The 27295-nt window shown below is 51.4% G+C and overlaps 1 protein-coding gene across 2 annotated transcripts in view; it reads right to left on the bottom strand.

Annotated features, from left to right (window-relative positions):
- The window catches only part of APBA2 (amyloid beta precursor protein binding family A member 2), a 231806-nt gene extending 205212 nt beyond the window's left edge, over window positions 1-26594 (bottom strand). The window contains exon 1 of one of the 2 annotated variants that reach the window (XM_025389991.1): window positions 26291-26409. The gene's annotated coding sequence lies outside the window, so the exon portion shown is untranslated. Of the gene's footprint in view, window positions 1-26290 lie in introns of both variants that reach the window. The other variant, XM_025389992.1, reaches the window with a different exon arrangement.
- Window positions 26595-27295: the final 701 nt, after the last annotated feature.

Consider the following 27295-nt stretch of genomic DNA (forward strand, 5'->3'; position numbering starts at 1 on the left):
AATTTCATATTAAGCCCATTTAATAGAAGTCAAAATATCTCAAGCACATACACTATTAGAGGGAACTGATATGAAACTAAAAATTCAAGCATACAGCAACGTAAATAAAATGAAAAAGTGAAAAAAAAAATCACTTCATTGCTATACAGGATTTCCAAAGATGATGCTCTTGAAATCGCTTTTAAAACAATATGTTCCAACTTCCCACTAATCCAAATTACTCTAGTGACGTCTGGCTTCAGCAGCTCACTGCAAATATGCAGCCTCATTATTTTACTTGGAATGGTAATAGCGAGGAAGCATCTATTTCCATCCCTCCATCACTAAGGCTAACATAAACCTATAATCTGCACTGAAACTGTTCCACTTCTGATTAGAATCAGAAATACTTCCAGATGGGCTCAGCACAGCCAAGGGGGGACTGTCCCACAAGGCCCCGGTGTAGGGGTGGGCAAAGGAATCATGGCAGCAGCTACCTTTTGTTTTTTTAAATGTAAAACATTTCTGAATGGCTAAAGCAACATCTATTTAATTTAAATGCTCTATTGAGATGAAGAAAAAAAAAAAAGAATACATGCTCAGCTCCAGAGACATGTAAATGAGATTGGGGGACAGAAGGAAGTGCATTAATTCCCTCCACGACCCCTGAATAGCACTGGTAGGTCTGAACATCTTATCTCCACGAAGCAGGCCAGCAGGCAAGCCAGCTGCCACCTCGTCCTGTGCAAACCACAAGCACCGTCCCCAAAGCAGGCAAATGACTATCTTATTTGTTCAGGGGAAGCAAAATGGTCCAGGGTTGGTAGCCGAGTTTTCTTCCCAGCAAGACCTAACTGCTGTCATCTTTCTCCGGGACCCAGCCTCCCTGAATAGAGTGAGAGGCGGCCAGCAGAACCCAAACTGTTCTGCCACAGGCTCCTCCCCACAGAGCACAGCTCAGTGCAACACAGTCCCCAAATCCAAGACGCAGAATCCATGAAGACAAAACCTTCTGCTCCAGAAGGTACTTACAAGAAGTCAAAATTCAAATCACATCTTCTTATGGTTCTTTTTTTCTAACATAATCAATTATTTCTTACTGCAAAACCTAGAAGATGTTTACCATTTATAACTGGAAATAGTTCCTCAGAAAATAACCACAAAATGTAAATTATTCAGTGACCCATCTTTCTGGAAAAGAACAACCCCGTATGAAATTGAGGTACTGCCCCAAAAATCAAGACGACAGGCCCTGAAACTCTAAATATCTGAATTTTTAAATAGCTTCTCATCAAGCCCATTTAATAGAAACTATGTCAAGCAGACATACTATTAGAACTGACATGAAAATAAAATTTCAAACTGACACAGCTATAAAAAAAATGAAAAGAGAAAAATTGCTTCATTGCCTTTTAGGATTTCCAAAGATGATGTTAAACCAGCCATGGTTCTGATCTCCAGGAAAGTAATTGCTGTCGTACAAAAGGACAAGGGTTAAAAGGGAACGGTGGGCGCTCTCTTTCCCAACTAACGCAGGCGGTGTGACGCAGAGTCTTTCAGCACCGCCCAGGGTGCCCGGGGTTGAAAACTCCTTCACCAACGCCCCCATGGGTGGGAAATACTCGGATCTTCATTCCTGTGACACAAGACCTTGAAGGTTGCTGAAAAATGCTAGTCCCATCTGACTGGGGCAGCATTTTCATTTATTGCACACCATTCAGATTTTGGCAGGAATCATTGTGCTAGATACCATTATCCCACCAATCACTGAGTACTTCTCATTTCCTGCCCCTGGTGCTGTTGGATACCTTCGGCAAGCTGCCGTCCCTGCCCACCCACCTGAGGACAGAAACCTCCAATCCTGCTTTGCGAGAACTGACCAGTGTGTCTGACAGATGGTCAGTCCTTTGCTGTACATGGCCCTAAAAAAAGGAGACAATTCTTTCGCTCAGACCAAAGTAAGCAAATGCTGAAAGGGCTTATAATGAAACAGCACATTCCCCAATCTGGACTTCCCCACTCTGCTGGCCATCCTTGTCATTATTTCTGATTTTAATTCTACTGGTGGCTATTTTTCACCTCTCTAAATAACATTAAACTCTCTTTCCGGGCATACCAACTTTGGATAATATGTACTGGCATCGCATTATGAGAGGTGAGCTTTGCAAGCCACGACCTCCCAGGCTCTGGTGCAAGTGACCAGAGGATCGCACCAGCTACTGCAGTCACGCAGAGGGGCTTTCCATTTAGCAAGAGCACTGGGATAAAAGAGAGCCTTCCAGGAGCTCCCACCTAATTCTGGGAACACAGAAGCATCCTTTAGAAGCCCTGTGGTCACACAGCCTTCAGGATGGACACAGGCTCTTTTCTTTTTTTTGAAGATGGAGTCTTGCTCTGTTGCCCAGGCTGGAGTGCAGTGGCATAATCTTGGCTCACTGCAAGCTCTGCCTCCCAGGTTCACGCCATTCTCCTGCCTCAGCCTCCCGAGTAGCTGAGACTACAGGCGCCCGCCACCACGCCCGGCTAATTTTTTTCATTTTTAGTAGAGACGGGGTTTCACTGTGTTAGCCAGGATGGTCTTGATCTCCTCACCTCGTGATCTGCCCGCCTCGGCCTCCCAAAGTGCTGGGATTACAGGCGTGAGCCACCGCACCCAGCCGGCTCTTTTCTTAACTTTATAAAGCCCCAGATAGGCTGGTAGTAACGTGGCATGTCGCTGCTGCACTTTGGGGGCAGGAACTGGCTCCTGCTCCAGTTTGCATCCTGTGTGCCCAGCACCTGTGCCCAGCGTCCAGCTCAACGCAGGATGAGCAGGTAGCTTTGGCCTGTCCACCCAACCCTTGCAGAGGCGACCAAGATGAAGTCCTCATTGGCATCTTGGATTCTTTCTACTGTGTGAGATATTCTCGATGTCCGAGGGATGAACCGCAAACAAAACATGGTCTATCCATACAACGTGGACAGTACTCAGCCCTAAGAAGGAAGGAAGTTCTGACGCACGCTACAACACAGGTGGGCCTTGAGGACATCAAGCGAAGTGAAAGAAGCCAGTTGCAAAAAGGCAAATGATTGTATGATTCCACTCAGATGTGGCACCTGGAGTCATCAAATTTACAGAGACAGAAAGTAGAATGGTGGCTGCTGGGGGCTGGGAGAGGCGGAAGTGTTTAATGGACACAGAGTTTCAGACTGCAAGATGAAGAAGTTCTGGAGATGGATGGTGGTGATGGTTGCACAACACTGAGTGTATTTAATGCCACAGAATCATACACTTAAAAATATTTCAGGGCCGGGCGCAGTGGCTCACGCCTGTAATCCCAGCACTTTGGGAAGCCAAGATGGGCGGATCACGAGGTCAGGAGATTGAGACCATCCTGGCTAACACGGTGAAACCCCGTCTCTACTAAAAAATAGAAAAAACTAGCCGGGCGTGGTGGCGGCGCCTGTAGTCCCAGCTGCTCAGGAGGCTGAGGTGGGAGAATCGCGTAAACCCGGGAGGCGGAGCTTGCAGAAAGCTGAGATCGTGCCACTGCACTCCAGACCGGGCAACAGAGCGAGACTCCATCTCAAAAAAAAAAAAAAAAAAAAAATTCAGATGGTAAATGTCATGTTATATGTATTTATCACAATTTTTAAAAACTAAAAATATTAAGATATCCTTGATGTCAGATGCCAGGAGAGTGGGGTCAGGCATCTCACCAGCTGATTCTCCCAGAATGTTTCCTCCATCAGGTAACCAGCAGCCTCAGTGTAAAATCAACAATAATCTCAGTGGGCCGGGCGCGGTGGCTCACACCTGTAATCCCAGCACTTTGGGAGGCTGAGGTGGGCAGATCATGAGGTCAGGAGTTCGAGACCATCCTGACTAACATGGTGAAACCCCATCTCTACTAAAAATATAAAAAATTAGCTGGGCGTGGTGGCGGTTCCAGTTACTTGGGAGGCTGAGGCAGGAGAATGGCGTGAACCCGGGAGGCAGAGCTTGCAGTGAGCCGAGATCGCGCCACTGCACTCCAGCCTGGGCGACAGAGCGAGACTCCGTCTTATAGATAAATAAATAAATAAATAAATAAATAAAATAACTTCAGAGGAGTGATTCCATCAGGGATTGACAGGGGCATGACTTACTATCGGAGGACAAGGCAGGCGTCACGGAAGATGGCCCACGCTTGCTGTGAACTGTGAGGAGGACGCAAAACCTCTTATCCAGGCCCAGAGGACTGCCCTGTCTACAGCACAAGCAGCTCAGGGCCAACGGCTGGCTCAGGAAAACCCCGGGGTCCAGCCAGGTCACAGGCACAGGCCTGCACTCACAGGGTACTTCAGAGAGGACAGAGGTGTCACTGCAAATGCATAAGAGAATATTTTCACCAAAGGTAAAGTGGATTTTTAAATAACATTAAGGTTTTTAAGCAGATTTTAGAAATGAAAGGGTTCCCCCTGCCTATGTCAAGAACCTGAGTTTCTTTCTGATACTTGGGAAGGCCCCTTTAGAGTTGGTTCAAATAGAAAACACACCATCGGCGGCCACTCCCCTGGGGAAAGGCAGACTTTACGGCTGAAAGGGTCACCTGAGTGCCCCTGGTTTTCAGCACCACAAGGACTGGCTCAGGTGCCCATTCATTTTATGAGCCAGCCTCACAGAGAGGCATAGATACGGGGTCATATCTGTGATAGGACACAAGCGCTACCCTTCCCAAGCATTGATCCTGAGACTGATCAATCCTAAGCACTGATGTCTGTGAAAACAAATCACTTAGGTGCAGAGACACCACAATGACCATCCCGCCAGGGGCTCCCGCCTGATTCCTCCCACATCCTGGTCAACATCCCCGGCCAACAGGGGAGCCCACGGACAGCTGCTCTGCCTGGCTCCTGCTGAAAGGAGGATTCTAGTCAAAGGATAATAGAAAAAGTTTAGGGGGAAATGAAAAAAGAAGAGGAATGAAGAGGTAATGGCCCTTTAAGATAACAAAGTCTCACCAAAAGCCACAGTAACTTGCACGGTGGATAACGGCACAAGAATAAAGCAGTAAATTCGAATGGAGAATCCAGAAACACAGGAGAAACACTCAGAACACAGCAGCAACTTAACCCATGACAAACCTGCCAAAACAGAGAGGTCAAAGTGGCTGACTAGGAAATTAAGTTGGAAAACTGAATACTCCTACAAAGAAATCTACATCCCCAACTCACACGTATCTAAAATACATTTTAGATTGAATAAGAAATATAAATGTAAAAAAATCTGGACTATCAAGTATTAGCAGAACATGCAGGAGGGTGTTACATATATTAGGGTAGAGAAACCCCTTCTCTAAGTAAAATACAAAATTCAGGGTAATTAAAAAAGCAACCTTGATAGATTTAACAATGTAAAAATTCCAAATTTTTGCATTGCCAAATATGTCTTTAAACAAAATCATAGGACAAGTGGCATCTGAGAAAAAATATCTGCAATGTATACAGCAAATGAGGAATAACGCTATGTACCAAGAACACCTATAAATCAACAAAAAAATAAAACCTTCAAAAGTCAAGAGGAAAAGAGGCAAAGATGAAAAAGAGAATTAGAAGGAGAAATTCAAATCAGTATTAAGCACACGAGAAGCAGCTTGTTGTCATTCACAATTTTTACAAATACAAAATGAAATAAGCTATCACTTGATACCCACATGACTGAATGAAACCACAAAGACGGATCATGTCCAGAGAGTATCGATGTCCAGAGAGTGTCAGTGGGGACCCCGCTGCCCCACACACCAGCATCATTTAAAATGGCCACCACCTGTCCAGAGAGCAACTTGGCAATATCTGTTGACACTCTGAATGCCCGAACCATTCAGCCCAGCAAGTCCACTTCTAGGAACCTATGCTATGAAAACAACCCCACGCAGACACAAGGGTTTAATGTTCGAGACTCCACATGTCAGCATTCTCTGTGAGCGTGAAAAATGGAACAACCCTAAAATTCAATAAGTCAACGGTCACATATTGTGCAAGTGTCAGAGAGATTAATGCTGCTTCCAGCTTCATCCAAGTCCCTCCAGAGGACATGAACTCATTCTTTCTTATGGCTGCATAGTATTCCATGGTGCATATGTGCCACGCTTTCTTTATCCAGTCTATCATACGATCTGCACGTGTATCCCAGAACTTAAAGTTTTTTAAAAAAGAATAATGCTGCTATGCACAACAGACAAGGCACCATGGCTAAGACACACAGCTGGAGGATCGAACTGCAAATCTTATTTACAATAGGATCTCATTTTGTTGAAAAATACTTTTAAAATATGTATTTGTGCAAAAGACAAGTAAAATATTTCCACAGACAGAAAAAAAAATGGGACAAATCTCCACCAAACTGTAATAATGATTATCCTTGTGGGCGCTGAACAGGGCAGTGGTGAAACTTGGGGGGAAGCTTTCATTTTCTATTCCACATGATGCATTTCTGTAAAGTTCAAGTCCTTATAACTAGTACATTTTAACTTCATCATCAGAAAAAATATTTAAAGGATCTTAAGATCTAGCATATTAGACACCAGCCCCCACTGAAGGAGCCAGATCCTTCTCAACCCCAAATTCCACTGCCAGAAAAATGGTACCTTTCTCCTCCAGAGACACAAGATAATTGCTAGAAGACAGGATTTTTAAAACAGAGATATCAAGCCAGGTGCAGTGGCTTGTACCTGTAGTCCCAGCTACTCAGGAGACTGAGGCGGTAGGATTGCCTGAGCCCAGGAGTTCAAGTCCAGCCTAGAGACAACATAGCAAGACCTCCAACTCAAAACACAAAACAAAAACTACCGATGGCAGATCTATTTGTTTTAATGATTAGCTCTGCTGGGCAGTGCTGCCCCTCAGACCTTAACCTACCCAGGCAGCCTCCAGTTATTAAAGACTTCTCAGTATTGGAGAATGAAACAAAATAGACAAGCACTTTACAATTCACCAGAAGTTCCCAAGTGATTTGCTTCTACACATAGAAAATAGTCTAGTCCGTTTTTCCGAAAACTTGCTTTAAAGTCCAATTTTGGGGTATTGATGTAGATGGTTCCATTTTAACTTCTCCAGCCAGAGGAAATCTAAAAATTCCTCCTCCCAGCTCAACAGAGCAAATCCACCTATTGCTTCTGCAAAAGGAGGACAAAGATCCTCCTGGGGCCGCAGAATTCGGCAGCTTTTCCTTGGATTCCTAGGGCAACCAACAGCTCCGGGACACCAGGCCAAGCTTCAGAAGGCAGCCTGCCAGCCATCGGACTCCCAGGCACCTGTGCAGTCCCAGGCGGTTGAGCAACTGGGGGAGGGCTTGGTTTCAACCTACTTGCCAGATCACTAGCGAAATAAGACATGTTTAAAAGAAATAACTGCACATGAGCCAGGGCTCTGGTCCCCAGCCCATCAGGCCAATGGCCCAGCCCCTCAGTGTGCTGGTGAGCGGGACGATCAGAAAAGGTCTCTCTCCCTGCAATAACTAACAGTGTCTCTCCAGCCCCACTCCCACTGCCTCGTGTGTCACGGGAAGTCTCTGAGATTCTCCACCGGCTTCCCCACATGTTCTTGATTTCCTCTCCAAACACCATCAGCCAGCCTAGGACACTGGGTCACAGGGAGTCTGCGTGCTGCAGACACTGAGGGGTGCTGCAACGCTGTTTGCTGGACACACAGAGTCTGCGTGCTGCAGATGCCAAGGGGGGCCGTCAACACTGTGTGCCGGATGCTGCTCAATAGTGTACCATCAAATGGGTATGAGGAGGAAGGGAAGAGGGAAAAGGAAGGAAGAGGGGAGGGCAACCCCTCCCTCTCACTGTCAGTGGGCAATAAAACTTTTCCGGATGTCAATCAAAAAAGCCTTAACATTTTGCCCAGCCATTCTACTCTTGTACATTTATCGTAAGGGATCATGAATATCTGCCAATAAAAAACAAAAAACACAACTACAAGGATATGTATTACAGCCTTCATTCATAGCAGAAAAACATTCTAAACAAATTCAATGTCCAACCCTGGGGTCCAGCTCCAGAAAGTACAAACTCGTATGGCTGGGTGTGGAAGAAACCGACCATGATTGTGCAAAGAGCTCCTCATATACCGTCCAGGAGAAGGCACGCCGGCAGCCTGGGTGCCCAGGCACAGGGAGGAATCGTGGGCGAATAACAGGAGGGCCCCTGGCAGGTGGAGTCAGCTATCTCAAAGCTTCTTCCTTTTGCTTTCTGCTATCTCTATTTTCCAATACAATGAATGAATTCATATGTGATAACTAAAAATAATGTTTTTTAAATAAAAGTGTTCTCTCTTGCCAAAAGTCGCTGTAATGCTAAACTGCTGAGTTGAGGCATATGAAGTTGCCTATATTGGATCACTTTTTGACATACAGAAATAACAGTTTCATATGGTTCAACCTAATTTTGTCACAAAATCCGGATGAGTGGTAAGACCCATAGGAATCACTTCCTCTGACTTGTCCTTGTCCCTTCGCGGGGACAAGTGAGGAGGCTGTGACTTGCCCAGGGCCTCGGCAGTGTAGGTCTTGCGCCTTCCAGAAGGGTCCTTCCCACCACCGGCCCACCACACAGCACTGCCTGTCCCTCACCCAGCACCTCCCCTGTGCCAGGTCCTGGCTCTGTCATGACTCACGTCATCTTGCAAAGTGGATGTCATTGCCAGCAGCAAACCAGACTGCAGGGAGCCAGTGGGGTCCCAGGAAGGCCCCTCTGACTCTCCACTGAACCGCAGCTGTCCCTGCTGACTCCACAAGACCACGGGGTCCCCGCCCATTTACGGGACAGCAGCTCTGCCCTCCCTGGACTCTCTTTCATTTCATCCTGGGCCTCCACCACAAGTACAGGCACTGACCCTCATGTAAGTTGAAGCTGAAATGGCCATTTCAGTGGCCAGGGCTGGTTTTCTGTGTCCCCAGCAGGCCCCCCTTTCTGCAGGAACAAAGTGGATCGACCAGCTACTCAGCTATACCGTGGCCATAAATGCTCAGGTGCCAGCCCAGTTCATGAAGATGTTGGCTGTCTTTTGCCTCCTCACTGGACGGTCAACAGCACTTACAACAGCTTTGGTCACTATCGTCTATCGTGACCAATGTCGCCTCCCCCAAAAAACATAGGCTCTGTCACTGACTGTAAGTGAGCCCAAGGGGCTGACCAGGGGATCGAGCATCACAGGACATATTCGTCTTTTCTAGTGAACATAACAGAAAGCCAGAGGCCAGGGACACTGCTGCCAGTGTCATCAGACCATAGAACCTGGCCGGCACCCCAGAAAGTGAGCTGGGCCATAGGACGTCAGCAAACCAGGCTTTGATGTTTTGTTTTCAAAATCTTCCATGCTCAAGTCACTGGGCTTCTCTCTCTCCCAGGGACGGCCCCCAGCACCCAGGCAGGCTGCATCTGAGAAACAGTCATTTTCAAGCACCCAGAAACTTGGGGCACTGAAACATACATGTTCTAAATACTACCACGAGCTTGCCCCCCAGTTTTCATGGGGACAGTAAAGATGGACCAAAAAGGATGACAAAGCTGAGGGTCCTCAGACAGATGGGAGAACAGTGAGGTTTGGAGCTCAGGCCCCATCACCGGGGACATGGTGGAGGGACACAATCTGCCTTCCAACAATCTTTTATAGACTTCATTTTTACAACAGTTCTAGACTTAGAGAAAAACTGAGCAGACTCCACAGAGTTCTCATATACCTACAGCCATCTTCCACGATTATTAACATCGGCATACATCAGCACAGTATATTAATCAGAATTAATGAATCTCGATGCACTATTATTAACTCAAGTCCGTACTTCCCTGGGATTTCCACAGTTTCTCCCTAGCGCCCTCTTTCTGCTCCGGGACCCCCTGCAGGACAGCACATCTCGCTTGGCTGCTGTATCTCCTCAGGTTCCCTCCACCTGAAAGGGAAGAGGGCCCTGCTCTTGGCTGTGACAGCATCTCAGAGTGTCCTTAGTTTTGACGGACTTGATATTTTGAAGAGCACTGGCATAGTATTTTGTAGAATGCCCCTCAACCGGAATTTGTCTGGAGTTTTCCTCCTAATGATGTAGTGGTAATGGATTTGGAGGAGGATGGGTACAGAGGGAAAGTGCGCTTCTCCCCCGTGTCACCCAGGGCACGTGCCACCCACATGACTTGCTGTTGGCGCCAACTGTGGCCCCAGGCTGAGGCAGTGTGTGTTGGGTTTCTGCTTCTCCTTTCTGCACTGGGCTCCATGGACGGAGGTCACTGGGTGCAGCCCACATTGGAGGAGTGAGGATGGAAGTGCACCCCCCTTTACCCTTGGGTTTTTATGACCCCCGATCTCTGATGCCCACTTCACTCAGGTCTGAATCTTCCCTCCTGTTGCCACACATTGCTGGAGCCCCATCTGGCCCTTTATTCTTCCCCTCCCCCACCGCAGACCCCCAACACACACACACACACACACACACACACACACACACACACACCCCAAAAGCTCCCAAGGGCAGGGTCCAGGCTTCCCGATGCTGGTTTGTGTGTGTGCCAGAACCCCGCATGATGCCCTCGGCACTGCAAACACTGGAACGCTCACTCCTGAGACGTCCCCAACCCCGCAGGGTGGCCAGGCAGCAGTCCACAGGCCAGCATGGGCAGGGAGACTCTCTGGCCACAGTCCAGCTCCCACATCAATCATCCAGGGCAAAAACAGTCCGGGGTGTGGCCACGGCACAGGGAGATCAGAAGGGGCTGCATCTAGGACCACTCAACCCTTCCCCAGGTATAATAAGCAAAGCGCCACCCCCCAACCACAAACGCGGGAGATGCAGCTGGAAAGCGTCCGGGGCACAGAGAAGTCATGCGTCTGTGCTTCTGAACCACACACACCACCACATACAGAAAACCCACCCCAAATCCCAGCTGTGCTGAAGGCAAGGACAGGCCCATAGGAAGAGGGGCTTTCCATAGTGCAAATGCCAGCCAGGAGACCACGGAGAGAGCCTGGCCCAAGCCACAGGGCCGCGTCGTGCCAGGCTGGCTCCCACTGGATCTGGGAGGGTGGGGCACGGCTCAGACAACCCCAAATCCCAGAGCTGGGTGGGGTCTGGAGGTGGGGGCAGCACCACCAGGCCCACTCCTCGGACACCCTTTCAGATCCTCAGGCCACAGTGATGGCTGATGAAGCCATTGTGCTACCTAAGCACTAGGACAGAGTCAAGTGTGCCTGCAGTATGGCTGGAGACACAAAATCTCTCTGAGATCCTCCAGTGACCGCATCACATGACACCAGCTTGCTTCATGCACATCCCTGGGAATGACCACCGGAGCATCGCTGCGCTTGGTACTCCAGTCTCTCTGACATGGGATGGGGTGTGGAGCTGTTGAAACCATTTGACCACTTTCCTGGAGTAGCTACCGAGTTCCAGGTGCTGTGCCAGGTGCTGGGATCCAGGGGTCAGCCCCAGCCAGGGGCAGGGCAGTGGGCCACATGTATGCGGACAAGGGTAAGTTGTAAATATACAATTTACAATACATATTACATGGAGGACCTGGGTGAGGGGGCATACAAATGAGTGAGTGCCTGCCTCTCTGCCAGGCAGCCAGTCAGCCCCAGGACAGAGACACACAAGAGAAGTCCTTGCAGGGTGAACAGGCTGCAGATGGGACAGCACATCCTGACAGGGAAACAGGACACACAGGGGCACTGCCCAGGCTAAAGGGCTCAAAACGCCGGGAAGCAGCCCCCGATGGCTCGTCCTCACATTTGTAGAAGCAGCCACAGCAACAAAGGGCACAGCAAAAAAAAAAAAAAAAATCATCACATTTACAAATGTCACCAAACGTACCGCAGTAGTAAAATGCCAAGGTGACAGGGAGAGTCTGTCAGGACAGCTCCCTTGGCTGGAAAGAAGATGACAAAGCCACAGGGAGGCTTCAGTTTGAGCAACGACAACGTGTCACCAAGCATAAAGTGACCTAAATGAGTGGCCAGGGCAGTGGATGCTGGTCTCTGTCATGTGGGACCCTCAGAGCCCCTGAGAGGGCACAAGGGACATTCCCTGAAGATCCACCCAATGCTGCCGTCACCACAACGCTGATGCACGGTGCCCAGCATTAGTGATTAGCACTGGGGAGAACAGCATCTGCCACCCATTCCCACGCAGCCACACTGCCAGGCTGTTCAGGTCTGATGAGCCCGAAGAAGCCTGGGTCCGGCAGGGAGAGGCCGGGAAGGAGGGTTGGGAGGCCCTACAGGGCACAGGGTCAAGGTCTGGTGCAAACAAAGGATCTGCTTCTGCCATCTGTGACCACAGCCCAGTCCTCCTGTGTGGGGCTCCAACTCTTCACCTGGAGTAGCTACCGAGTTCCAGGTGCTGTGCCAGGTGCTGGGATCCAGGGCTCAGCCCCAGCCAGGGGCAGGGCAGTGGGCCTTTCTAAAGGAACTGACACAACGCTGAGGTCCTCTCTCCCGGGGGTCCCTCACCTCCCGCTCTCTGACCCTCCACCCCTGCCCTGCCTCCTCCTCGCCTCTCCCCACACACTCTCCCACACTTCACACCACTGTGTCGCAAACCATCTAGGGGGAAAGACTGGTTTTTTCCCAGTATATTACAGATCTCTACTTTTGCAAAATAAAATAAAACTGAATTACTACCTAAACGAATGTTTTTTAAAGACATTTCTCACTTTATTATCCGATCCAACACACAGAGGCAAGCACGAAGGTCTCTACATGCTCATTCTGCATTTCTACACCCTTAGACCTATGAATTGGAAACAGTTCGCAGACAGCACAATTGCAGGAATGCCGTGACCAGGCCTGCACGCGTGTCCAGCCCAAAGTCTCCCAGTGCCTCCATAGGAGGCTGAGGAGGAAGTGAACTCACATGCACAGATGAGCTGTACAGAGCAAGGCCAGGCACACACCACTCCCAGAGCGTGTGGAGGCCTCCAACCGGCCGCAATGCAAAATGGCTTCCAGGAAGCCTCAGGTGAAGCCACACCACGGCTGTGCTCACGGCCTCCACAAAGCCTTAGGTGAACCCATGCCATGGCTGTGCTCACTCAACCACACTGTGGCCCATGAAGCTCAGTGGTTACGAGGTCCACAGTCGTCGGACAAAGAGTCTCTCTCCTCTGAATTCAGCGACGTGGCCCTATCCTGGTGGGCTCACAGCCAGAATGAGAGCTCGGGGGGGCAACCGGGAAGAGGCAAAGTAGAGTCCAGAGAGATGAGAAGTTCAGAGGTAGAAGAGGCAGGGAAGGCAGGCCAGGGAGAGATGTGGGCAAGGGAGAGAGGGCACCTCTGGGGACCTGAGGGGTTGGGCCCTTGCCTGGGGAGGCAGGTGGCCAGGTGGTGCCATAGAACCTCCACCCACGACTTCTGGGCTGCGAGGACATGGGGCTGCCCTGAGGAGTTTTCCACGTGTAGCATCTCCCCCCAACTGCTCTTCTTAAAGCTCTTTGGTTTCCCACTCAACTGCAACCACATAACGTTTGATACTTAAACATTTGGGTTACTTGGGTCTAGTTTTCTTTAAAAGCACAGCTTCTTTTATATGCAGAAATAAAAATACATTTCCTGCAGATAACTTATCTACACCAATGAAATCTATATAGATCTTAGTGTCCTACGCAGGTTTACGTACCCTGATCTCACTTAGAAAACGTAGTGTGCATCTAAATATTTAGAAGCATTTGTTGCAATGGCAAAATCTAATTATCTCACATTAAGTATAATCTCGATTTTGATAGTATTGTTCTGGCAGTAAAAGAAGCCATGACTCACTCCATTCAAATTTCACCTTGAAAACTCCAAAATGATGAACTGCTCTGTTTGTATACTTTTCTTGAAATATACATATATATACACACACACACACACAATATATATACACACAAAAGTTCCATAGCATAAATGGAACTTTCCCATGCAAACCAAGATAGAGAAAGGGGACATTATCAGCACCTCCAAAAGCTGCGCTTTCCTCCCCCTGGGCCTCCTCGAAGTACCATCTCCCAAGGACAACCTGACTTCCACCCATGACCCTTGCCTGTTGCCCTTCCTAGAGACAGAATCACGCAGTATGCAGTCTAGCATCTGGGGTTTTTTGCTCCACGTCACGCGGCCAGCCCCATCCGCACAGCTGGCACACACCCGCAGAGTGCCCATTCTCAGCCTGCCGTTCGGTGCGCCCTGTGAGAAGACGCTCGGGGTACTGATCCATTCGGCTGCGGACGGCCATCTGGTTTATCTCCACTTTGGCAGTTACCATCACACTGCTATGGACACTTCCGTGTGTCTCTTGATGGCTGTATCCTTTTCCAACGGCTGCTGTGACAAATGACCACAAAACTGAGTGGCTGAAAACACACTTCTTCTCTCACAGTTCTGGGGGCTAGAAGTCGGCAAGTAGTTTCACCGGGCTGAAATCAAGCTGTTAGCAGAGCCACATTCCCTCCAGAGGTACTCGGGGAGAATCCTTTCCTTGGCCCTGTACAGTTTCTCCTAGCTGCCAGCATTCCCTGAGCTGTGGCCGCATCACTCCAATTTCTTTCTCCTTGGCCACATCTCTGTCTGCCTCTCTCTTATACGATCCTTGAGGATGGCATTTAGGGCCCACCCAGATAATTCAAGACAATCTCTTCATTTCAAAATCCTTAAACACATCTGCAAAACCACTATTGTATAAAGTAACATTCACAGGTTTCAGGGATTAGAACCTGATGTCATTTGAAGGCCACTAATGCCCATATGCCCATTTTACTCCATTTCATTTGGATTGAGACTGCTGGTCACAGAGTATTTGTAAGCTTAGCTTTACTTAATTCTACAAAAAAAGCTTCCCAAAGCAGTTGTACGGATGTCTCCTCTGACCAGCAATCAGAGGTCCATTTGTCTCACATCCGCACCAACACCTGCTATTTTCTGCCTTTTTTTTTTTTTTTGAGATGGAGTCTCGCTCTGTCGCCCAGGCTGAAGTGCAGTGGCGCAATCTCGGCTCACTGCAAACTCCGCCTCCTGGGTTCAGGCAATTCTCCCACGTCAGCCTCCCAAGTAGCTGGGATTACAGGCACCCGCCACTATGCCCAGCTAATTTTTCTTGTATTTTTAGTAGAGAAAGGGTTTCACCATGTTGGTCAGGCTGGTCTCAAACTCCTGACCTCAGGTGATCCAGCCGCCTCAGCTCCCAAAGTGCTGGGATTACAAGCATGAGCCACCGCACCCGGCTTTTTCTGCTCTTTTGATGTTAGCCATTCTGGTGGGTGTGGAATGGTGTCCCATTTACAATTCATTTTGCATCTCCCTGATGACTAATGGAGTGGAGTACTTTTTCATCTCTTTAGTGGACGTGTGTGTGTGTGTGTGTGTGTGCACGCGCACGTGATGTGTCTTTTGCCATTTTCCTACTGGGTGTTCTCTCCTTTTCTTGTTGATTACGTAGTGCATTATTTTAAGATGAGTCATTTGTTAAAATAGATTCCACTGAGACATTGGCAGATGGAGGCCTAGTTTCTGGTGTCAGGGCCGGAGACGTGAGGTCCAGTTGTGTCCAAGCAATCAGGCGACATGAATTCTGGACCTTGAACACCCCATAACGGACTCTAAGCCTATGTCAGCCTGAAAGGTTCCAATAAGGAACATGATGGAGAGTTTGGGGACCACTGTCAGAGACTGGATGGGTGGGGCAAAAATCAGTCCCAAATTAATGTATTAGATCTCCAGTTACTTCCTTGAAACTAAATCTAATTGTACTTAAAAGGGTGGCCACTGGAAAGTAAACTCCATTTGGATTTCTACAAGTACAGGTGGGTTTTACTGGACTTTTCCGGAGCAGCCACTGCTGATCCACTCAGCACAATGACAGCCATCTCCAGAATCAGGCACTGCCCCACACCATGATAGGCGAGCGAGGCAGTGATCCCTGCTGTGAAATACAATGTATTAAATACACCAGACTTTGGTTTCTCTACATCACAGTAAAGAAAGAGGACGGGCACGGTGGTTCACGCCTGTAATCCCAGCACTTTGGGAGGCCAAGGCAGGCAGATCACAAGGTCAAGAGATCGAGACCATCCTGGCTAACACAGTGAAACCCCGTCTCTACTAAAAACACAAAAAATTAGCCGGGCGTGGTGGTGGGTGCCTGTAGTCCCAGCTGCTGGGGAGGCTGAGGCAGGAGAATGGCATGAACCCAGGAGGCAGAGCTTGCAGTGAGCCGATATCACGCCACTGCACTCCAGCCTGGGTGACAGAGCAAGACTCCATCAAGAAAAAAGAAAGAGAGAGAGAGAGAGAGAGAAAGAAAGGGAAAGAAAGAGAGAGAGAGAGAGAAAGGAAGGAAGAAAGAAGGAAAGGAAAGGAAAGGGAAAGGGAAAGGGAAAGGGAAAAAGAAGGAAAGGAAAGGTAAAGAAAAGAAAAGAAGAAAAGAAAAGAAAAGAATGAAGGTTTGGAACATCAGTTGACGTGAACTACTAGCATAATATTAGATATCTCATTAAAACCATCAAGATGATAGAAAGGTCTACTCACAGAGGTGCTCTCCACCCTCAAACCCCGCATCAAATAGAGCTCTCTCCTTCAAATCAGACTTTTTTTTTTTTTGAGACAGGTTCTCACTGTCACCAAGGTTGGAGTAGAGTGGCGCAATCACAGCTCACTGCAGCCTCAACCTCCTGGGCTTAAGCAATCCTCCCACCTCAGCCTCCCAAGTAGCTAGGACCACACGCGTGAGCCACCACATCCGGCTAACTTTTCTATTTTTTGTAGAGATGGGGTCTCCTTATGTTACCCAGGCTAGTCTCAAACTCCTGGGCTTAAGCGAGCCTCCCTCCTCGGCCTCCCAAACTGCTGGGATTACCTCATGAACCACCACGCCCAGCCTTCAAATCAGATTTCTAAGGAGCCTAACAAGTAGCAGGCCTTTCCAGTTACAGCGCATGGAGTAACAAAGGCAGCCCCAGCCAGTGTCCAGCACAGTCCCAGCAGACAGGGATAATGAGGCGGACATGGGCCTCACAGGAGGGAATACTGCCCCCCACCTCCACGCCATGCCAGTGAGAAAAACAGACAGACTGCAGCTCCAAAACATACAGCAACTGACCCATGAAACAGGGACCTCTGATGCTTGACATTATCAGGTAAGAGACATTTCTGGCCCAGCAGCCCCCAGAGGATGAACAGCTCCCTCCACCCGAAAGGGGAAGAAGGCCCAACCTGCAGACACCCTGGCATATCGAGGCCACGGACAGGAGGCACCAAATGTCTCCCCAGACTGCCCCTGCTGCAGAGGCCTCTGGAGCCCATCATCCTGCAGCACTGCCACTCCTGTTCCCTTTCCCAAGCCCTCTGCAGTCCCCTCTCCTGACACAGGGCCAGAAAGCCACCGGGAGCCCCTTAAGGACAGCCTGCGTGCCCAGCCAGCTGAGGCCAGCCACGGGGGTCCAGCAGCAGTGAGGCCGCACCTGCACCGCCACCCGCACCCCTTCACACTGGAGCTGCCTGCGGGACCCAGGCCTCCCTGTGTGCCCAGGGTAAGTCAGCGGAGCTGCACAGGTTAAGGCTGGGTGAGCAAATTAATAATGTGATGAATGGTTTGTCGTGGATTTTGTCATTCTTGCAGAAGAACAGGGGCAAGTTAATCTAGAAATCCTGTAAATCTCTAAAGGGTAAAATTAAACGTCCGCACTCGTAAGGCTGGGACTTGGCAGCAGCCGCCGCCTCCTACAGAACACAGTAGGGAGCGGGCTCCCGAGCCCCCCAATGACGCAGGAGCTGCCTGGGCCAGACACCTGCCCCCGCCACCCTCCTGCATCCTCACTGAGTCCCTCCCCACCCCATGCTGTGCATCCTCCACCCGCACCTCCCTGCACCCTCCCCTCACCTCTAGATGCACCCCTGAACACGCCCCTGACCGCGTCATTCTCCCACACTCTGACCTGTCCGCTAGGGAAGCCAGCTGCAGAAATCACTCTCCTAGAGTTCGCTTGGTAAACCATGCATTGTTACTGGCCCATCTGCTTCGCTCCCAACCCACAGCGAGGACTCTCTAGGGCCACCAAGCTCCTAATCGTCACGAACTGCCCTCCAACCCCCATCTCCAGCTCTGACCTACACAAACCACATAGTCCTCCTGCCAAAAACTTGGTCCTCCCTGTGCCCAGGATGCCCCACTCCAGGCTCGCCCTTCTGCCTGGAGGGATCTTCGGGCCTGGGCTCTGAAGGGACAAACCCACCCACTTTTATAGGATGGGGTCCATGATCTACCCCAACTTACCGTGGGGCTCTCACATCTGCCAGACTGTGCCTCTCTAGGAGGGCCTTGGACCCAGAGCCAGAATGGGGGTCCGACACCACTGCACATTCTCCAGCAGCCCCCTCCATGCCCTCCCTCCTGATCCCACCAAGCTCTAAACTGAGAACAAGAAAGCTGGAATACAGTAAATGGAAAATACCTGCTGAGCGGATGGGTGGATGGATGGACAGAGCTCCAGGCAAAGGGACCCGGGGGTAAGGAAAGCGAAGGGTACCTGCCCCCGGTTCTACCACTGCAGAGTCCCTGAGTGTCAAAGGACTGAGAGTGAAAGGTGGACAAAGTGAGACCTACCACATTAGTGTTCTGCACCCCTTTGTTTCCACTATTAGATTAAGCCATCCTATGTGATGGATAAAAGGAGCAACACATACAAGGAGTTAGGCCAGGGTTGCCAAAGTGAGGGGTGGGAATGTTGCCAGTCCAGGGGTCCCCCACGGCAGCTCCCCAAACAAAGTCAAGACAAGTTGGAGGTGAGGCTGCCTCTGGGTGTATCAAATCAACTGAAGTAGCGCCAGTCCTCAGTGCTGATTAAGCACAGGCCCGCCTGTGATCAAGAAGAAAACCATTACTTAACCAAATACAATTAATTTAGAAGCTGAAATCTGTGAAAGCCCAAGGGAAAGGCACAATCAGGAGTTCTTGGTCTGGAGGGGCTTCTGCTCTCAAAGCTTCCAACCCAAGACAGCACAAAGACGTCTTCCCCAATAACCGCACACCCAACCTGCAAAACGATGACATGCTCCTCTCCAGGTACCCGAACCTTAGGACTCAAAGGGTAGAGAAGGTTCACAGGCAGAATCTTCACAATACATGCACGAAAGAAAACCACTTCTAGTACGGGCTGTGGGTCAGGAAAACCTCAACTTCACCCAATGCCATTCCCAAGAGAATCAGCCATCAATGTGACCCACTCAGTCCTGCCTCAGGGGCTCAGAATCTAGCAGTCAGGCCAGGTGGGAAGAGAAGGGACCTGTGGCCAAAATCCGTCCATTCATCACTTAGCTGACAGCTTTCACGCATACTAGCCAGAATCAGTTAGAGGCTGGGGGTAGTGCCAGGTGTCTGAAACCCAGCAGGCAAGTTGGTAAAACACACACACACCCTAACCCTGGTGACTGCACTGACTAAGTGCTTTACTGTAGCAGAACAGTTGCACACATCTCATCTCTTCCATCCACAGTAACTCAGTGGCTGGTGAGGAAGAAGACACAGATCTCCACGTGCCTTCTAGGGATGAGTCAAGATAAACTCTGAGCAGTAACGCTGTACAGCTGGCTCACGCGTGGAGGCAGAGCCTGGCTTCCCAGAGCTTCCAATCCCTAACACATGCCTGGCCCCACTGCACCACACCCGGGACAGCTCCACCAGCTCCAGATAATACAGACAGATGCTAGAGCACATGGCTCACTTATTACACCAAAAAACTGAGAAACAGAAACTGTGTTTTATTTGCACAATGCACACACTTGCTTCCAGAGAGACCTGAGAAATCCATCATCCCTAAATGCACGCGTTCACTCAATTAGTGGTTTTCCTGTTTTTGCAACAATGGATTTTTCCAAGACAGTTGACAATCAAACCAACTGTGGGAAACCATAAACTGTACTTTTTTATTAAATTAACAATGCAACAGTTCAGAGGAATTCATATTTAGAGCTACCCTGCTGGAGAGTGAATTCCAGGAATGTAAAACCAACCAAATAAAAAAAAATTATATATATATACACACATATATACATACACACACACACACACATACCCACAGTCATGCATCGCTTAATGACAGGGACGTGTTCTGAGAAATCTGTCATTAGGAAATTTCATCACTGTGCAAACACCACAGAGCATACTTCATACAAACCTACTCCACACCTTGGCTATAGGCTACACACCTGGGCAGCATGTTGTCATGCTGAGTACTGTGGGCAACTGTAACCCAATGGTAAGTATGTATCTAAACATACAAAAGGCACAGTAAAAATACGGTATAAAAGATAAAACACAGGGGCTGGGCACAGTGGCTCACGCCTGTAATCCCAACACTTCGGGAGGCCAAGGTGGGTGGATCATGAGGTCAGAAGGTTGAGACCACCCTGGCTAACACAGTGAAACCCCATCTCTACTAAAAATACAAAAATTAGCCGGGCGTGGTGGGGGCGCCTGTAGTCCCAGCTACTCGGGAGACTGAGGCAGGAGAATGGCGTGAACCCGGGAGGCGGAGCTTGCAGTGAGCCGAGATCGCGCCACTGCACTCCAGCCTGGGTGACAGAGTAAGATTCCGTATCAAAAAAAAAAAAAAAGATAAAACGCAGTACCCCATCTAGGGCACCTACCACGAATGGAGCTTGCAGGACTGGAAATTTCTCTGGGTGAGTCCATCTGTACACTAGCGTAGACTTCATAAATATTGTACACTTAGGCTACATTAAATTTTTTTTAAATAAAGTAACCGCACTACAACTTTACGACAATGTCACTAGGCAATAGGAATTTTTCAGCTCCATAATAACCGTATGGGACCTCTGTCATATATGCTATCGTTAACCAAAACATTGTCATGTGACGCATGACTGTACATATACATCTCAACTGAAAATGCTACATGTCAAGCGTTCTCCGACTCACTATTTACTAATTAGGGTTTCCCCAGAACTGTCTTTGCCTGAGAATTTCAGAACCAAGCGTCTCTCTGCACAGTTGATTCCAGGGACAAGAAGTGCTAAGAATCCATGTTGGCTTCAAGTGCGAAACGGAAAACACCTTAGTGTCCCACCAACCATGTCAGCCATCTTCCTGGGGGGCGAGCTCCCAGACCCTCTGCCCATCCCTGCGAAGGGCCCACGTCATCTGTGGCATTTCCATGACTCTCCGATGCCAGATATCAGTCTCTCGGCATGTGCTGAAAATTAGCACCTTTATGTGCCCACCAGTGGTCATAAGTCCTAGTCATGCCCACCCCATTAAAAACAAATCTGATACAAAATGGGCCCCAGCAGGAGACAGGGAGAAAACATGGGCCTCACACTGTCTCCAGCTCAGGCTCAAAGGCCAGCACTGCCCCGTCACAGCAGAGCGCTCTCAGGTGACCCACAGCTCAGCTACCTGTCCCCAGCCTCCTCGTTTCGAAGTTAAGATAAGATGCGCCTTTTGGATTTGTTGGAAGATTATTTAAAATGACGAACAAAGAGGGATGGAACTCAACACACAGAACTGCCTGATGATGTGTGTTTCACTCCAGGGGTTTTACCATCAAAACCATCTTCAGATGTTGGGGTGCTTCCGTTTCCAGAAAACTAGAGATGAAAATATTTTCGCAGTCACTCAATGCAGGAAGTTCAACCCCATATTTTTTTCTCTTAATGTTGATCCTTGAAACACAAAGCAACAGACGTAGCACCTTACATTAAAACAGCCCTTAGAGTTTATGACGTGCCTCCTCTGCATTCTCTCACTACGCAGTAGCAGTAACCCACAATCCTGACCCTTAAAACGCTCAGGACAGTAAGAGAAGCCGCACAGGCCCGAAGCTACGTGGCCACACCACAGAGCCCTTCTGTCATAAAATATCTTGCATTGGTTGAATATCACATCGCGTTTGTGCCTGGAAACAATCGCAGGCAAGAGGCCCCATGCGCGTATTACAGACGCTGAGGAAGACTCTCAAGCCGAGTGGCAGGCCCTGGGCCCCAGGGATTAGCGGCAGGGCCAGGCTGGAGCTGAGCTCTTGTTACTCCAAATCCCATCCTCTTTTCCAACCTCCCAGTCCCTTTCTCATCAAACTAAAGCATCTCCTCCAACCAGGCCAGGACATAGGCAGGAGACAGTCAGGCAGGCGGAGGCTTCTGGAAGGGAAAGCAGAGTGGCTGAGAGCCCTGGGACAGAGTCTGACATTAGATATAAGACAAGTTTGGAAAGATCCAGATGGAGCCGAAAGGGAATCTGGGCGTGGGGGTGCCTCCTTCCAAAGTGCATCCACATCCGAGGTGACTGCAGGGAGATGCAGAGCTGACTCTGGCAGCAGGGACCGCCTGGGTGCAGAGAACCCAAACAACTGAAAATCCAAAAACGAATCTTAGTGCAGAATCAGAAATCTCACTCTTTGGGCTGGTTACCTTCCCAACCACGTTCTCCTCTGGCCTATGTGAAACTGACATTGCACTGTACAATTCTGCAGCTCTTTCCTGACTGCCCACTGAGTGAGGGTCTGTGCTACATTCTAGGGGGATCCAAACGTGAACACAGCTAGGTTCCAGCTCTGGGGCTCCCGGAAAGGAGGCGCAGGGAGCAGGACATGTGCTGCAAGGAGACTAATGCTCCCATGTCTCATTCACTCGCTCATCCAAGGATAGCGCTAAGGCTCTGTGTGCCAGGCACTTTTCTAGCTACTGGGGATCCAGAGGTGAACAAAGTCTTTTACATTTGGGTGGTAAGAGACTGACAATAAACAAACAAGAATATAAATAACACACTGACTGGTGAGTACCAAGGAGAAACACAAAGCAAGGTTAACAAGAGAAGGGAAAGTAACGCTAATTTATGTAGGGCTGTCAGGGAGCGGGCAGTAAGTGAGGGAGCCGGCCAGGTGGGCATCTGGGGGTGGCTCATGCAAAAGGGGTGGGAACAGCAAGTGCAAAGGCCTGGAGTCAAGAGTGGCCTGGCAAATCTGAGGACCAAGGGATAAGAGGGAAAGAGCCCACATTCAGTTGGGATCTCCAGGATGGACATGGGCCAAGATGACAGGTGGGGATGGGGTGGCGACAACCCAGGGCAGATCTGGGCAAGGAGCCTGTCTGCCTGGAGCCAGGGCAGCTTGGGGGGGGCCATTCTTGGGAGCAAGCAGGGGAACTTGAGAAAATCCAGCCAAGTAACATGGATGTGGAGGAAGTACTGGAAAGACACTGAAGGCCTGGACAATGGTGACACACCTGGCCAGGGCCAACTTGCAGAGTCAGGGGTATGCCACAGCCCAACCTGGGAAACCTCACAGCCAGCACAGAAATCATAATGCACACAGCAATCGCACCCCACCAGTACATAGGGTTCCACAGAGAGAGCCTGGCTGCATGATCTTGAGGTCACCAACCTCCTGGGGCTCCCCTGAGTGTCTGGACAGGGAGAGAGGGGAGGATTGGCTTCAGGAGAGGCGAGAAAAGATGGTGCCCACGACAGCTGACTCAGCCTGTACCAGCAGGCTGCTCTGAGACACGAGCTGGACCCAACCCAGGTGGTGGGCGGCAGGGGGGTGGGGAGGAGCTCTGGGAAAGGAAGGAGCCAGAGAAGCCTCCCTGTGGGCGCTCGGCCCAACCACCATCCAAGAGAACAATGAGCACCTCCAACCCCCGCCGGGCACATAGGCTGCCTCCGGGTGAGCAACCGTCTCAAACTTCACCTACACTGGGGAGACCTGCCTGGTCGTTAGTGGCTACCTTACACCCTACCTGTGCCTCCACGTCCCCAGTCCTCACGGCCACCTGGCAAGGGTGAGGAACTGAGACTGTGCGGGGAGGGCACACAGCCCGTGAGTGGTGCAGCCAGGCCCGCCGCCCAGGCCAGAGCTCTCTCCACTCTCTCTGTTTCTCTAAGGACCAGGCTGCAAGGCAGGGCATGTGATCTCTGCCGAAGCCAGTCAAGCCACCCAGTGATGTGTGCAGGGTCTCGATGCCCACTGATCGCCAGTCCTCTTCTCCCCTGGACAGTAAAGGTTTCTCCAAGACTTCAGACCATGGTGTCACCTGAAGCCCACACCTGTTGAGTCACCGGGGCAGGTATGCGTGGCAGAGGACAGCGAGGAGCGCCGGAGAGGAGCTGAGGCCTGGAGGGGACCTCTGCAGCCAGGCTCAGCCCCTACTCTCCCCAACAACAGCCCTCACCGCAGCCACCGTGGCCCAGTCCAAACAAAGCCCAGACTGATGCCAACCTCACCATCAACTGTTTTTCCTCTGACTTCCTCAGTTTTGTCTAGAAAAAATCAAGGTGTCTTATCACCCCTCTCGGCTTCCAGGGGTGTGATCAGTGTCTTTTACAATTATCTCTTATTTTTATTCAGTATTTCTTAGCTCAGTTGGCAAACTAGGTATTTATGCACCTCCATTTCACAATCCATCCCCACCAATTATGCCTGTAAAACTAACATTTTTGTTGGGGGAAAAAAAAAAAGGTTAGAACTACTTAAGAAGGTTATGTAAACAAGTTAACTAGCTGGCCACAGCTTGGGTCTGGGGTGTCAGCGAAAACATGCAAGGTGGAAGAGAATGAGGAGCTGACGGTCACCAGTTTCACCTCCTTCCAGCGCCCGCCCAACTCTCCTGCTCACACACACTCACACCCCGTGGGACTCAGCCTGCAGCTTCTCAAATCCCATGAGCCCAGGAGACAGTGGGGAGGAGCACAAACCGCACTTCCTAACAAATGAGAGGGAAGACTCGGTGCCCCATCGCTAGTGCCATCACCCCCCAGCCCAGCCATGGAGCTCACTCCAAGGGCCCCCCTGCCAATGCTGCTAGAGCCCACCGAGGGAGGGCTGCCAGCACACAGCCGCAAGCTCCAGCTTCATCCACTCACGCCCTGGACACTGCCCGGCGCCCCAGCGTTCCAGGTCCGTGTCACCCTGGCCCTCCTGTCCCGCAAATCCTAAGCTCAGGAGACTCCCTCCAGCCCAGGCTGCAGAGGGGAGCAGCTCCCATGGTTACCCAGGAATCAGTGCAGAGGGCAGGGCATCCTGGATGCCCCAGACTTGGAAACCGAGATCCTGTCCTCGGCATAGTGGCCACACCTCTGGGAAGGGAGAAACCCCTGCCTCACCTCACTGGAGGGACCCTGACCCAGAGGCCTGAGAAAACGCCGCCTGCAGGCTCCTGGCACCTGCCAACATGCACCTCAGGAAAACTTGTCCCACTTCAATCTGCAAAGCTCTCCGGTCATCATTTCTAAAACCACTGTCCTTTCTCAAAGAGGAAGGAAAACAGAAACAAACAAAAACAGAAAGAGGCACAGGAGGTTGAAGAGGCCAGAGGCAGTTTAGCACAAAAACAGTGCCAGACGCAAGATGTCGAGTTTGGGGTGCCTCACCCTCCACATGCCCATTTGGGAGCTGACTGCACTCAACCACAGATTTACGTCTGGTGCCTGCCAGGTCCTATCTAAATAGATCTGAAAAATTAAGCCTTCCTTCTGCCAGTAAATACGAAGTTAAGATCAGCAGGCTCCTCTAAGGCTCTGCTCTCCACGGGGGTCCTTGGCAGGCGTTGGCGAAAGGAAGTTCGCCCCCTCCCCGCCTGGGCACACCGAGGCCCGCCACCGGGCCCATGGAGCCCTGCTTGGGAACCGGGGGCCTCGATGTTCTCCTTCACCATCTGAGCCAGATCTCCCGCCAGCAGCCTTGCCAGGCAGTGCCTGCCATGGGGAATGGGCCAGGCCAAGGGGCAGGTCCGTGCCGTGCCCCCAACCGGGCACCTGCAGCCCAGGGGCAACGGGGTGTGGGGTTTTTAATTTATAAGTTTTTTCCTCTGGGCCTTATTATAAAGGGAAAGGGAAGGGGGCGAAGATCTGGGCTTGGGTTCTCCGAGGGCAGCGAACCCAGAGGCGAACCCAAACTCAGTAGTTGCCGCCCGGCACGGGGACTTGATGCCGGTGCCAAGCGGCCCGGCCAGCCCGGCAGAACCCGAGCGGACAGCACCGCCACACAGCGCCTCTTGCCCGCGCCGGATGGCCCCTTGCCGCGGTGCCCCCCTGCCAGGGATGCGAGAGCCACAGCCTGGTCCCCGCCCCGCCCGCCCGCCCTCCCGTCGTGGGAGGGGGAAGGGGCCGGTCAGAGAGGAGTGGGGCCGCCGGGCTGTACCCCCAGATCCCAGCGGCGGCCGCCCCGCAGCCACGCCGAGCCCGGAGGGCAGCGCCCGGGAGCGCTCGGGCCGCAACCTCCGCGCCGCCCCCCACGCGTCCGGGTTCTCGCGGCGCCCCGGGCGGCCCCAGGCTGCCGCCGCCGGCGAGTCAGGCAGCCTAGGTTCCCCAGCTTACCTGGCCAGGGCGCTGGGCTGCCCCGGTACGCCGCCGTCCCCGCCCCGCCGCCGCCGGCTCGGTCCGCGAGGCCGAGCTCTTTGTGAGCCCGCGCCGAGCCGCACACCGCGACTGCTAATGAGCCCGGGAAGCTGAATAGCTTCCCGAATAGCGGCGGGCGCGCCCCGGACGCAGCGTACGGCACGCAGGGCCGCCTCTGCCGGGCGCACGCGGCGCGGCTGCGGGGCGCATCCCGCACCGGCCTGTGGCTGCCGGGCCCGCGCCCCCGCCCCGGCCGCTTCCGCCTCACCCCCGCCGGGCACACCGAGGCCGGAAAACGATTCCCGGCTAGATTGCGCGCCGGGAAGAGAGGGAAGACAAAGATGCGTCCGTGCCGGGCGTGCGCCAGGCCCTGCGCCCCCTGGCCCCGGCGCTGGGGCAGTCGGCAGGGCAGGAGGGTGCACTCAGAACCTGGGTCCCGCCGGGCCGGTATCCGGGACCCGGGCTGGAACCCAGGCGCTGGAAGGCGCGGCGCCCCGAACGCCCCGGGTCCTGGGGAGCACACAGATTCCCGGGCGTGCCCTGGCCCTGCTGGCTGGGGAGCTGCAGGGGTCTGGTCCCGCAGGTAGAGCCGGTGAACGCGAGGCTCCGTACCCTGCCCGGGCCGCCGCGCCGCGCCGCGCAGCTGTAATAGGGGACCCTAGAGCGAAGAACCCTGGGTTCTTCCGAAAGCCCCATCCGGCAGGGGAGGCCCCCTGCTGCCTCTCACCGCAGCTCCCTTAGGCGCATGCTGGACTCCAGGTCTTCCCTGGCGGTCCCCGGTAACCATCCCAGCACCCTGTTTCTGATACTCTGTGCTGCTTTAGCCCCCAGCCCCAGGGCCTCACTCCAGGCCTTTCTCTCCTTGCTGTCCTAAATGGAGAGGACCCTGACCTCCGCGGGACCCTGGGGAGCACACACTCCCAGACACTCACATGCATCCCCAGGGGAGCCAGTCTTCGGCCACCTACTGCTTGAGAAATCCCC

Source organism: Theropithecus gelada, chromosome 7a (assembly GCF_003255815.1).
Source record: "Theropithecus gelada isolate Dixy chromosome 7a, Tgel_1.0, whole genome shotgun sequence".
NCBI lineage: Eukaryota > Metazoa > Chordata > Mammalia > Primates > Cercopithecidae > Theropithecus > Theropithecus gelada.